General features: G+C 45.6%; 1 pseudogene; it reads left to right on the forward strand.

The window, feature by feature from the left end:
* The first annotated feature begins 237 nt into the window (after positions 1-237).
* Positions 238-14,547, forward strand: LOC144140083 (uncharacterized; annotated as a pseudogene).
* Positions 14,548-14,761: the final 214 nt, after the last annotated feature.

Raw genomic sequence — 14,761 nt, forward strand, 5'->3', positions numbered from 1 at the left:
TGCTTCCTGGTACTCAGGCAGCCGCAAGCCCAAAGCCTGGATCCAGTTCCGGCCCAGCAGCGTCGGTGACGGCCCTTGATCAGGTACAGGGGAAGGGTGGCCTCCCTGTCGCCAAGGCGGACGCTGACCTGGGCTTGACCCTCGACTTGGGCGAGCTGTCCGGAGTAGCTGCGCAGCATGACGCCCGACGCCTCGACGGCCACGCCAGGGAAGGTGCGTCTGAATGCTTTCCTGGCCATGACAGCCACACTGGCCCCTGTGTCCAGCTCCATGAGGATGGGGCGCACGCAGACTACGACGGTCAGCCAGTATGGTGGCACCGGCGGCTGCACTGTGGCCGCGTGCCACATGTCGAAAATCTGCGGTTCTTCGGCCACGACGTGAAGCCTAGCCGTTGCACCCGAAGCTGCTGCCGCACGCCCCCGCCGCATACCCTTGCGCCGACTCCCTCGGCCGTGGGCTGGCGCGGAACCTGTGCTCGACGACGGCTGCTGCTTCCGTCCGTCCGCTGTCTTCCCCCCTCGGTACGCCCGAGCAATGTGCCCAGTTCGTCCGCACGCAAAGCACTCCGCTTCCGCGAACTGGCACTATGAAGGGGGGTGGTCACCACCGCCGCGAACTCACCTGCCATGCCGTGCCGCCATCTTGTTCACCGCCGCCTCCGCCGACGGTGAGCCGGCCGCACGCGCTAGCTCGCCCGCGTCCTTGGCCGCAGTCTCCATCGCCAGCGCTGCCTTCACGGCGTCGTCCAGCGAGGGGCCGGGAAGCTCCAGGACTCGCGTCTGCATGGCGGGGTCGTTGATGCCGCAGACGAAACGGTCCCGGAGCAGCGAGTCGAGCTGCTCCCCGAAGGCGCAGCCGCTCGCCAGCCCTCGCAGCGCTGCGACGAACTGCCCGAGCGTCTCTCCGTCTCGGCGGCTCCGGTTATTGAAGCGAAAACGCTCCATTTACGTCGACGGAGCCGGGCTGTAGTGCTAGCGTAGCGTAGCAAACAGCTCACCCAGCGACTTCTCGTGCGGCGTGGCCGGCTTGAGCAGGTCGAGCAGGAGAGCGAAGACGCGGGTCCCGCAGCTGGCCAGGAAGATGTCGCGCTGTTTCGCCTCGGGTGTGTCGTTCGCCCGGAAAAACACGACGACTGGCTCCTCGTAGACCGGCCAGGGGGACCCTTCACCCTCGAACGGCTCGAGCCTCCCGTACAGCGGCATGGCGTAATGGCGGCTGGCTTGAGGGGGCGGTGTCTCGGCGTTCTCGGTGGCGGCGTTCACGACGGCTTCGGCCGCTCCGCTGGCATCTTCCTTCGTCGCCAGTGTCACGATTTAGTCCCGCGTTCGTGAACCTGTGAGGGTAGGGGTACCCTACAGCCGAGATACGACATGCAGCGTGTTGGTGGTGACGGTGACTGACCCCCGAGCAGCCGTGCTCGGCGGTGTTTATTGCCCGGCCACACACACTGTTGCCCACCGAGCCACTGGTGTGGCCACTGAACTTAACGGCCAACGAATATCAGGGATGGGGGCCGCCACACACTTGTCACACACCGTAATCAAACAACCTGCGAAATCATGGAGGCATTGCACATAGCAGAACAAGGCGATAAGTGTGTAAGCCAAACAAGCGTGTGTCTCCATCCTAAAGAGATTGCATATCTGCGTGTGCCTTGACTGTAACATGTGTATATCTACTTATATCGCCGTTACCTTTGAAACTTGTTTTCGACCATGCGCACTGTTTTTATTATTTTTTGTTCGTGTTCAGTCTTTATATTCACGTTTTTTATATTAAAAAATTTAGTTGTTAGACCAGCGGCTGTCCGTGTGTTTCACTTCCTTGGCCGTCGTCTGAATTAGCGCTGGTTTTATCCAAAAAAGTATCAAGTTTCTCAGCGTCTGTTTTGATGAATTGCTTACGTGAAACGTACATACTAATCAACTATTACTGAAGCTATCGGAGGATACTGGCACACTATAGAAACTCCGTGATGAAATTCCCAAGAGTTTCAGACAAAGTTTGTATTACGGAATGTTCAATATCCAAAAAATACTGTATTTTAAACGGGGGTTCAAAAATTTGTTGTAAAAGTTCAAAGTAACTCCAATGCAGAAAAAAGCTGTTCGTGGTATAGAAAGTTTAGGTTCCCAGCATGGTAGCAGACAATTCAGAGAAACACAATAAATACTGGATATACAACAGCTGCTACGCATGTACATCATTGCATTATATGTATATAGAGAACTGCGTACAAATTTATATGAATCAGCAAGCCTATCTCTCACTAAATGGCAGTCTTTAATTCAGAAAAAATAAACTGCAGGTTACCTTGTATAACAACCAAATATGGCTTTAAGACCGTGCGTTATTTCATTCCTAAATTCGTAAACCACAATGCCGATTGTTAAGTTGCTGCCACCGGCACGTGCAATATGCTGTAGTGCCACGAGATGGTGATTTCAAAATATTTTAAATAAAAATGCTGCCGGCCGGGTAGGGCAGTCGACATTTGGACTGAGTCTCGTGCATGCGCTAACTCAGCAGAACACGACAACTGGCGGCGAGGATTAAAAACCGTGAGCTGGGTGCGTCAGCAACACCCGTGTCACTGGAACAAGAATGTCGTCCATGGGAACGCTTGAAGCTTTCGACGCAAGCACAAGTGAGTGGCCGGAATATCATGAGCGTGTTTTGCTGTCCTTCGGTGTGAACGATGTGGCCGAAGCTAAGAAGGTGGTATATCTGACAAGCTGTGACCAGCAACATATTGGCTTTTACGGTATCTGCTGTCGCATACCATGCTGAAAGTTCCGAAGTGGTTGCAAGTTCTAAGTTCTTTTAGAGCAAAAGGCTGGAAGGAGAGGGTGTCACTGACTACGTCGCTGCACCGAACGAGCCAGCAGATTATTCCAATTACCCAAGGGCGTGAGCGGATGATAGGAAATCAGATTGTTTGTGGAATAAATGATCCCGGAAACAGGCTCGCCTGTTGAAAGCGCAGAATTGCATCTGGAACTGCGGAAAAACTTGCGACACGATTAGAAGCCGCAAGAAAAGATTGGCACATGCTATGTGGACCGTCCATTTCTGCCGATTCGGTACAGTTGGCAAACTTCGTGCAACGGCCAACCCGGGAGGTGACGGAACAATGGGTTCCCAGTGCACTGGAAATCACAAGCGTCGCACTGCCTACAACTCAACACCACCTGTTTAAAGTGCGGTTAGCAGGGTCACCTCATATGAATGTGTAACGAAACTTCACTTAACGGAAGGAATGTGACAACTGTCGCTCCGTGCACGAATGACCTCCCCAAAACACAGCGTGAACCAGATGAGGAGCACACGTTGTTGTCCCTTCAAGCTGCTTAGCCGGAACCTATAAAAATTGAGTCTCTTCTAAGTAGCGTTCCACTAGTGAAGAACCTTTACACTCGGACAAGTGTTTCGATAAATAGCAAAGCGAAATTTCGAGCCCTTTCCCCATAAAAACAGTTGAAGCACGCTGACGTGCAGCCATCTTCTTGTGGCATTTCTGTACAGCCTGCGAAATGGTTGTTATTTCAACAGGCGCGGCAAGTGTCACATCGACATCAGAGCAAATTGCCACGTTAGCCTATGCGGCATCTTTAAAAAGACAACTACGATTCCGTTTTCGTATTTCTTTCCTGGAGCACACGATCAGGATGATTTACCATTCTCCACTGGTTTGCGCCAGAAAATGTTGTTGCTATTTTAAAACATGAACTCATTAGAGCAGCATAGGAACACAAGAGGGCCACACCATTTTTACTCCATTTTGAGTGACCGAAATAACAAATCAGGAAGTGTGTTATGAAGGTTCGGAGGCAGCTATGTTTCTGGATTTTGGGTAGGACCAGGAAGTGCTGCTGGAATATTCAAAACTGGGTAAACATTATTTGGTCGCATGTTTCTCACATGGAATCTTTCCACTAAACGATGTCAATAAGCTTTTAAGGACAAAGCAGCAGGTAGACAAAACAAGATTATCCAGATTCTGTTATCTGTATTACTGGAAATAAAACAATGGACAAAATCATAAGGGGAAATCATGCGCAAGGAACAAAAAAGGAAGAAACGTTTTCTGTCGTGTCGAAAATGTCGTATGGGCTGAGGAATTGGACAATGCACTACAATGCCAGTGTGAAATTCCATTGCCTTTTGAAACGGTAGCACTTGCCCGGCTGCACAACAACAATAATTAAAGATAACCAAAGATAGCCAATGGCGATGCAGTATTACGCATGATATATATTTCGTTTCATGCGTCACAAACATGGCTCACCAAATACCTTTCTCATTGGGCGCCTCGTACATCAATCAGACAGACTGGTGTGTTAATTTGAGGCTGAGAGAGCAATGAACGCTAATTAAGCAAAGTCAGCACACGATGCCCGACGTGTCTAAAGCGTGCCACATCAGAAAGAAGCAAAATGGATGTATCAGCCAGCCCCTGTCTATATATTTGTATTAGGTTTTCTGGGGACATAAAATAAATTTTTCAAAAAAATAGGTGTTTGGTTGAATAAAAATAATGATTAATTGACAGCAGTTGTGTTCTCTTTTCACTGGTTTTCCCTTGTGCGTTTTTACTGTAATACACCACCTTGCTAAAATTACTGTTAGTGAATAACATATTTGCTAAGTTAAGATGTGCGGTAATAAAGGCAGAGCATAGGTTGCCTTTGGCGGCTGAATTAATACTTATCAGCTGTTTTAAGCAGCAATCAACGCGAACCTTAAGAACCGCTACAAACTGCTGCAAGCAGGCCCGTCGTATTAAATATGTGCTGTTGTTTTGGCCTGCACTCTCATTGAGAACTGCAGAAGAACGGAAAGTTGGGCTAGTTGGTATGTGTTCATCGTGGTGGAATACAGAAGCGCTCAAAAAAACAAGGACGAAGGAAGAAGTAGACAACACGGCGTTTACTCGCAACTACTCGTTTATTGAAAAACATACAAATATATACCATCCAGAGTACACGTGGTCGGATTCCCTCCCCCATTATACACACCATTACAAGACTTAACAGCGGTCGAGGCACATGCGGCAGAAAAAAATATAAGATACAACACACGCCAAACGTAAAGTACGCAAACCCTGAAAACAGCGCCACAACCTTAGATAGACCAAAGCATTAGTTCCGCAACGTGTGACACAGATATGAGTATTCCTTGTCGGTCAAATTGAGGGAGGGGGCGCTGACACAGCGTTTCCCACACCTTTTAATGTGGAATGATTCAATAACTTCTCTCGTGGTTTTGTCCCGAAATTTTGATAAAACTGAAGCCTCGCAAAAAATCGGTGTACATCCACACGCAGAACAGTGTTTCGCCAAGTTAGAGCCATCCTTCGACTTAACAGAACTCCGATGCTCTTGCAGGCGCATATTCAAGCAACGCCCAGTCTGGCCCACGTAGATATGCCCACAATTCAACGGTAGGCAATAAACAACACACGTTGCACAACGAACAAAGGGGGGGTTGTGCTCTACTCCGCAATTTCGTTTTCTTGTGCATTTTTTACTATTTGATAATAACCTATCTACTTTGCTACACACACCGTTCAGTTTATTCGGAGCCGAGAAAACCACTCTAACATCAAACCTATTGGCAACATTCTTTAACCCATGCGCCAACTTATGCACGTAGGGAATGACTGCCTGTTTTGTGGGCTGTTTTTCGCTGTCCTTTTCCTTGGCCGCCCAATTAGACTTCACACACTTTATTAACTTCAGAACAACCTTCCGCACGACCGACTCTTGAAAACCAGCCTTGTTTAGTCTATCTAATTGATTATGAAAACTTGTGGGCACTCTATCAGAACAAGATTTTGTAATGGCTGAGCGCAGAGAAGAAGCAGCAATTCCCATCTTTACTACCTTTGAGTGCCCAGAGTTGAAGTTTAATATGGGCTTCTTTGAGCGCGGCACGTACGCCCAGCAAACGTGGTTTTCTTCACGAAAAAGCCTTAAGTCTAAGAACTGTAGTTCATTCTCTTTCGGTAGCTCTACTGTAAAGCTCAGTCCACGACCATACTGCTCAAACAGACTCAGAACATCACTAACCCTGCGGCGAAGGCTACCAGACTTTACAAACACCAGGAAATCATCGACATACCTTACAATTTTTGTAGCCGCCCCACCAAGGTTGAGGTCGATTTGTCGATCCATTTTGCCTAGGAAAGGAGCGCTCAAAGAAGCCCATATTAAACTTCAACTCTGGGCACTCAAAGGTAGTAAAGATGGGAATTGCTGCTTCTTGTCTGCGCTCAGCCATTACAAAATCTTGTTCTGATAGAGTGTCCACAAGTTTTCATAATCAATTAGATAGACTAAACAAGGCTGGTTTTCAAGAGTCGGTCGTGCGGAAGGTTGTTCTTAAGTTAATAAAGTGTGTGAAGTCTAATTGGGCGGCCCAGGAAAAGGACAGCAAAAAACAGCCCACAAAACAGGCAGTCATTCCCTACGTGCATAGGTTGGCGCATGGGTTAAAGAATGTTGCCAATAGGTTTGATGTTAGAGTGGTTTTCTCGGCTCCGAAAAAACTGAATGGTGTGTGTAGCAAAGTAGATAGGTTATTATCAAATAGTAAAAAATGCACAAGAAAACGAAATTGCGGAGTAGAGCACAACCCCCCCCCCCTTTGTTCGTTGTGCAACGTGTGTTGTTTATTGCCTACCGTTGAATTGTGGGCATATCTACGTGGGCCAGACTGGGCGTTGCTTGAATATACGCCTGCAAGAGCATCGAAGTTCTGTTAAGTCGAAGGATGGCTCTAACTTGGCGAAACACTGTTCTGCGTGTGGATGTACACCGATTTTTTGCGAGGCTTCAGTTTTATCAAAATTTCGGGACAAAACCACGAGAGAAGTTATTGAATCATTCCACATTAAAAGGTGTGGGAAACGCTGTGTCAGCGCCCCCTCCCTCAATTTGACCGACAAGGAATACTCATATCTGTGTCACACGTTGCGGAACTAATGCTTTGGTCTATCTAAGGTTGTGGCGCTGTTTTCAGGGTTTGCGTACTTTACGTTCGGCGTGTGTTGTGTCTTATATTTTTTTCTGCCGCATGTGCCTCGACCGCTGTTAAGTCTTGTAATGGTGTGTATAATGGGGGAGGGAATCCGACCACGTGTACTCTGGATGGTATATATTTGTATGTTTTTCAATAAACGAGTAGTTGCGAGTAAGCGCCGTGTTGTCTACTTCTTCCTTCGTCCTTGTTTTTTTGAGCGCTTCTGTATTCCACCACGATGCTCTCATTGAGAGGCATGCTCTTTAAAACACTTGTTCGTAGGTTCATTTCTGTCGCCATGAAAGAAGACCTAGTATTGTACGTAACTAGGTAGAGATTTTTTTCTTTCGATGGTTAGGTAGGTTGTGCGGGGCATTGTTAGGATAGGTATTTTATATTTTATATTTTTAGCCCTTAATTTTGGGCAACGTATAGATGTCGCTGCGAAGAATGGCACAAGAGCAAAACGTGAAAGGCAGCGGCCTGATTTCTAATAATTCATATATCTAAAGCAGCAATTGTAGGTGCAGACTCGCTATCCAGGCACTGCCAAAATACAAAGTGATGCAGATTTTTTTCCGAAAGACATTTCTTCAGCGAGTATTTATATGGAAGTCTTTTCCTCCTCCCTTGTTCGTAGTGACGTGCTGTTTTGTCACTTTGACTGAAATTGCTTGAAGTCTTCAGGATTTCAGTTTATTCATATAGTGGCTCCAACTGGTGCCTGAGTGCCAGCGGCAAGTACTAAGGCATTGTGCAGCAAATCCAGGGACTCCTTTAGTTGAGCCAGAAAGCAAAACTTACTGTACGCTGAGATTTCAGCTGAAGTTGAGATATCAAAATGTCAAGCAAACGTTGACGCCAGCATTGTGTCACTGTTCATAGGCCAAGGGCTGTTTGGTACAATACATTCTCAAAATTTATTTTTTCAGCTTTCAATTAGCAGCGCTGCTTTGATCAGCAGGGCTCAGCCTACTACCCTCCTGGTACGATTCCTGACTGATAATCTGACCCAGTGGCTTAAAAATGTTTTGTATGGTCATTGTGTGATAGCTGTTCTTTCGGATATCTTGCGGGAAAACTGCGTATGCTAGTGAGAAACAGAGCGCAGATTTTCAGTTAGGGAGATCAAAGAAATCTAGAGAACACTGCAAATGCCAGTAGCCTCAACCATCATTTGGCTTTGTACCAGTTTTAAAGACAGTCAAAAATAAGTTAGTCATAGTGATTACAGACGCATGCCCGACTTAAAACCACAATAGTAACGATCGCCGATGACTTGTAAAATAGGCTTTGAAGGTACAGGTAACATCACTTGAAAAATAATTGGTATATATTGGCATCCAGCTACATTAGCTGTAGATTTTAGACAACCAAAATATTTCATCATCATCATCATCATCATCATCACCACCAGCCTCTCTACGCCCACTGCAGGGCAAAGGCCTCTTCCATTATTGTCCAATTACCTCGGTCCTGTGCCAACTGTTACCAATTTATCCCCGCAAACGTCTTGATCTCGTCTACCCATCTAACTTTGTGCCGCCCCTGCAATGCTTGCCTTCTGTAGGGATCCGCCCTGTTACCATTAATGACCAGCCGTTATCTTGCCTTCGCTATATATGGTCTGCCCACGTCCATTTCTTCTTCTTAATTTCTACTAAAAGTCTTTAACACCAGTTTGCTCCCTGACCCACTCCGCTCTCTTCTTATCCCTTACTGTTACACCTATCATTTTCCGCTCCATGGCCCGCTGAGTCGTTCTCAATTTAAGTTGAACCTCTTAGTGAGCCTCCAAGTTTCTGCCCCGTAGGTGAGTACCGGTAAGATGCAGCTGTCATACACTTTCTTCTTGAGCGACAATGGTAGGCTGCTATACATTATCTGAGAATGTCTGCCATATGCACCCCACCCAATTCGGATCCTTCTAATTATCTCTGCCTCATGGTTGGGATCTGGGGTCACAACTTGGCCTAAGTAGATATATTCGCTTACCACTTCCGCTGCCTCGCCACCTATCTGAAACCGCTGTGCTGACCCGAGGTTATTGATCATTACATTATTTTCTGCATAATATTTTCAGGCCCACGGTTCTACTCTGTTCGCCCAGTGCGGAAAGCATGCTTTGCAATTCGTTCCCCGAGTTACTTAGCGAAGGAACGTCATCAGCAAATCTGAGTTTACTGAGGTATACTCCATTAACCCTTACTCCCACCTGTTCCAAATTTAGCGTTCTGAATACTTCTTGTAAGCATGCTGTGCATAGCATTGGAGTGATTGTGTCTCCTTGTGTGACACCCTTCCTTATAGGTATTTTACTGCTCTCCCTATGGAGGTTGTTCGTAGCTGTAGACCCATTGTAGATATGCTCTAGTATTCTTACATAATGCTCATCTACACCCTGGTTCCGTAAAGCCTGAATGACGGCTAGGGATTCGACCGAGTCAAATGCTTTCTCATAATCTATGAAGGCTATATATAGGGGTTCAGAAAACTCAGCGCACTTCTCTATCACCTCATTGGTCGTGTGAATATTGTCCATTTTCGAATAACCTTTACGAAACTCTGCATGTTCATTAGGTTGACTGAAATCTAAGGTTGCAGAAATTCGGTTAGCAATTACCTTGGTAAGTACCTTGTAGACGACTGACAGTAAGCTGATCGGCCTGCAATTTTTCAAGTGCTTCATGTCGCCTTTCTCATGGATTAGGATGATGTTCGCGTTCTTCCAAGGTTCCGGTACCATTGCGGTCATTACGCATTGCGAATACAGGTTTGCCCGTTTTCAATTACTAATTCTCCGTAATCCTTCAAAAGGTGTGCTGTTATCTGATCCTCACTAGGTGCTCTGCCCAATTTCATTTCTTTCAAAGCGTTCCTTACTTCAGTTGTTACTGGTGGGATGCCTATCTCCTCTGAAGTACTGTCTCGTTCGGCATTATCCTGGATGTCCCGGCTACCTTACAGATCCCAATAGAACTCCTCTGCCACTGTGACTATTTTATCCCTATTTTTAATCACATTATCTTGCTTATGCTTAAGTGCATACATCTGATTTTTCCCTACGCCAAGACGCCTCTTCACTGCTTTCAGGCTACCTCCATTCTTTACAGCGTATTCGATCCTCTCCATATTATACTTCTGCATGTCAGCTGTCTTACGCTTATTGATTAACTTCGAGAGCTCCGCTATTTTCATTCTGTCAGCTGCGGTTGAGATTGCCATGGTTGCCGTTTCCTGATTAGATCTTTCGTCTCCTTTGAAGGTTTTCCAGTATCCTGTCTAGGCATAGTGCCCCCGACTTCTATTGCACACTCCGTGATAATGCGTTTAAGGTTGTCGCTGGCTTTCTTTGTCGTAAGCTCAGCTTCCTCGTTAAGAGCGAAATATCGGTCTGCAGCGCGATCCTGAATTCTTCTACTTTACGTCTTAGTGTTAGCTCATTTATCGGCTTCTTTCGTACTAGCTTGTTGCGGTCCTTCCTCAAATATAGCCTAATTTGAGATGTTACCATACGGTGGTCACTACACCTTACCCTTCCCAGCACTTCTACATCCTGCACGATGCCAGGGTTATCACAGAATATGAAGTCTATTTCATTTTTGTGCTCCCCATTCGGGCTCCTTCATGTCAACTTCCGACTGTCCTGTTTACAGAAGAAGGTATTCACTATGCGTAGGTTATTCCGTTCTGCAAACTCCACTTGTAGGTTTCCCCTGCTATTTCTACAGCCCAGACCATAGTTCCCAACTGCCTTATTTCCAGCCTGATTTTTTGCATACTTTAGCATTGAAGTCCCCCATAACTACGGTATACTGTGTTTTTACTTTAGCCATTGCCGATTCCACATCTTCATAGAAGCGTTCCACTACTTGGTCGTCGTCGCTCAATGTGGGCGCGTAGCCCTGCACCACCTTGAGCTTGTACCTCTCATTGAGCCTACTTAAAAGACTTGCTGCCCTTTCGTTAATGCTATAGTATTCTTCTATGTTACCTGCTACGCTTTTATTAACTAGAAATCGCACTCCCAGTTCTCTTCTGTCCTTTAGACCACGGAAACATAGGACGTGTCCGTTTTTCGTCACCGTAAAGGCTTCGCCTGCCCTGCTAGCCCTATTACATGCCATTTAATGCCCTCTAAATCTTCGAAAAACACCTCGAGACATGCTTCGCTAGATAAGGTTCGCGCGTTAAACGTTGCCAGGTTCAGATTCCATTGGCGGCCTGTCTGGATCGAGGGATTTGTCGCACCATCTGGTGCGTCACAGCTCTGTCCACCGCCGTGGTGAGTTGCTTCGCAGCCGCTGAGGACTGAGGGCCGTGGGTAAATTGGCGTATTCATTGTGGGTTTTCATTTCATAAGCATGGTCAAATTTTTTTTTGTGCATCCTATATTGTAGCCATTTAGAGGACGAAAGTCCCCATTAAGTTTGATTTACATGTATATGAATTCTTTGTAGGGTGGCTCTAAAAACAAACCAGTAATTGTTGCTTTTGGTTTTTTTAGGTGCAGACGGAGGAATTAGGGAATCATTTTGAGACAAGATGTTCCTGGCATGATGCGGGGTGTGCACGGGAAAGGTACTTATATTGGAGGTTATTAGCCGTAAATAAAGAATTTTCAAGGTTTGCGACTTTGTTTCATGTGTTGTGCATGCCATACTTAGTAAAATGTCTTCTGCATCACGGAATATCTATTCAATCGGAACATTTGTTTTCAGCAGCCAGATTAACTGTTAAATATTTGAGTTTTTCAAACCCTAATCTTTGTTTTTTAGCGTGCATTTATTGAAGTTCAGTCTGAGGCAATTTAACAGAAATATCCCAAACATACTCGGTAAAGATTTATAAAACCTAAAAATAAAGGTTACAATTTTTAAGTAAACTTGAGAACCTGTATATATATTTGCAACTAGTTTTCTGCAAGACGCCAGATCTATTCAATCAGTACATTTGTTTTCAGCAGCCTGCCTAACTGTTCAATACCTCACTTTTTAAGCTTACTCTTGTTCTTTAGCATGCATTGCTTGAAGTTCGGTATTTGGCCATTTTTTGGAGATATCCCAAACATACTCGTAAAGATTCATTCAGCTTAAAAATATAGGTTATAATTTTTTTGTAAACTTGAGCACCTGTACTTGCTGGAGATTTTGAGCTGTTTTAATAACATGCCTTGTAGTACTACTCTATTTTTAAAAATACTGAATACAAAAGTCCCTTCTGTAATTGTCTTGGGAGAACCATAATTATAAAAAATATTGCACCATGCAATGTGTCGACCACACCTTAATCATACTTCTTTTGGCAAGAGTGGGAGAGGGGATGCTTACGCTATACATAATACTCTGGAAATTTTCAAGCTTGCTATCGTAACCGCTTTTCAATTCTGAAATGTGTGTACACTGCGGGATTTTAAAGCATCCAGTTCACGAACGTGGTAACTGACTATAACAACTTACTTAATTTATGTTGACACAACGTACCCCAGTTTTTGCATGGTCCTTTTCGAAAAGCGGTCACGATAATTAGCTTAGAACTTTCCACTGTAATATGTTTCCGGAACATCACTGTTCGCACTCTTGTCAAGAAAAATAACTATAGAGCGCAGTGTTGTCTCTCCACAGATTGTGTGGTGCGAGTATTAATAACTACGGTTGGGTCAAACAAGCTACAGAAGGGACTTTTGTATCAGGAATTCTAAAAGTTGGTGTAGTGCTTTCAGGCTTGTTATCAAAAAGCACATATGTTTACACAAAGTATAGGATCTCCCTGAGTATAAAAATTTAAGACAAGAACCGGACGTCCGGCGGACATCCGAAACCCGTATTTTGTCTTTCCCTAGTTGTCCCGTGTACATTTTTGTCCAGAAATGTAGGAGTTTGAACGTCCGTAGCTTGCCGAGAATTCCGGCTCTGACGCCTGTCGGACTTTGGAGGATGAGCAATTTTTTTTACCCAGACCATCCCGCAGACGTCCGTGAGACGTCCGCGGCTTTCTGCGGTTGTTTGACGGACGTTCAAATGTCGCACACCGGTTGTGCGAGAGATGTTCGATGGACGTGTTTGGCCCCATGGGAATCATTCAAACGTTTCATCCTCTCGTCTTCCCTGCGTTCCTGATGTGTAATTTGGAGACGTAATTGTCTATGAAAGGTGGTTTTCCTAGGTTTGGGCTACGGCGTACATGTTCATTTGGTCCCGTTGAAGTATATTTTGAATTTCTACCCATTTATCAGGCTTTCTCTGCCCTGGATACTTATTTTGCCAAATACATATTTCCTACATTTGTATCTTCCTTTCGCTTTCAACTTACGGGACGTATTTTGTCTTTAACTAAACCACTCTCTGCATTGTTTCCACCTAAATCGCCTTTGTCCATGTTCTTAGCTATGTCTATAGGTTTTCCGGCTGCCTGTAGGACTGATTGCTTCTGAGAGAAAAGTGGCCGCGGCGGCCGCTTTTTTGATGGAGGCGAAAAGCAAAAACTCCCGTGTGTGCAATATGTCGATCACGTTTGAGGTCCCCGGGTGTAAATATATTCCGGAGCCCTCAAACTACGGTGCGCCTCATCGCCTGCGGTTTGGCGGTTCGTAGAACGCTTCAATCAACCAATTGTTCCTACACTTTCTTTGCAATTACGTTTTGGCTATGCCCAGCGTACTTTGGCTGTGTCGCAGTCCATACCAGCTGCTGACGCCGGTGTTATCGACCACGGACACATCGTCGACGCAACCCTCGAGCGGAGCCACCATGGAACGTGCATCGAGCAGTTCTTCGTGGAACCTATAAACTTGGACCCCCGGCCAGCAGCGTTAAGTGGGCACGGCAGCACTGCGAAAGCAATATCGCCTAATCTGCGGCTTCTGTTGCTCGAACACGTCAGTTTATATTCAGAATACTGTTATAAAAATGTGAATAGATTCGTTGTTGTGCTGCCGTGCCCAAGTGTACTGTTCTCTGGATTTTCCTCTTTGTGCCTGCTATTGTCTGGGGACGTTGAACTCAACCCAGGTCCTGATGTGAAAGCCCTCCGAAAGGAACTGTCGGAAGGGCAGAAGGCAATTCAAGCAGATCTGAGCGCTCTAGAAGAAAGGATGACTAAAATGAAAGACGCCCTTCAAAAAATCAAACATCAGGGTAAAAAAATAAGCCAGCTAACGAAAACTGTCACGAACCTTAACGTGACACTATCAAAAGAAGAAAGGCTATTAAGCTTAGAGGATAGGAGTCGACGGAATAATCTTTTGGTCTTTGGGGTTGAAGAAGGCGAGGCAGAAACCACAGAAGACCTGGAACTAATGGTACTGCAGGACATTTTTGTTCGCAAACTTGGTGTTGAACTAAAAACGGTTGAACGGATCCACAGAATAGGGCGAAAAGGCGGTAGTTTGCCGCGTCCAGTCATTATGAAGTTGTACGACTCCCGAGAGAAGTTGAAAGTTTACAAAAATTGCAAGAATTTAAAAGGCAGCACTGTATTAGTTGGGGACGACTTTTGCAAGGAAACTCTAGCCACGCGTAAGCTATTATGGGAATCCCTAAAAGAGGAGACAGGCCGGACAACGCATGCATCTGAATTACGATAAGTTGGTCATCGACAAACATGTGTATTCCTGGGACTACGACAAAAATTGTCGAGTTAAGCTTAAGCATACAAAGAAATAACCACGTCGCTCTGACGACGATGACTGAAGCCATTCTCAGTCAAATGCATGCAGCCTTCGCCTAATTAATTT

Source organism: Haemaphysalis longicornis, unplaced genomic scaffold (genome assembly GCF_048455015.1).
Source record: "Haemaphysalis longicornis isolate Haplotype H1 unplaced genomic scaffold, Haemaphysalis longicornis Haplotype H1 scaffold_5, whole genome shotgun sequence".
NCBI lineage: Eukaryota > Metazoa > Arthropoda > Arachnida > Ixodida > Ixodidae > Haemaphysalis > Haemaphysalis longicornis.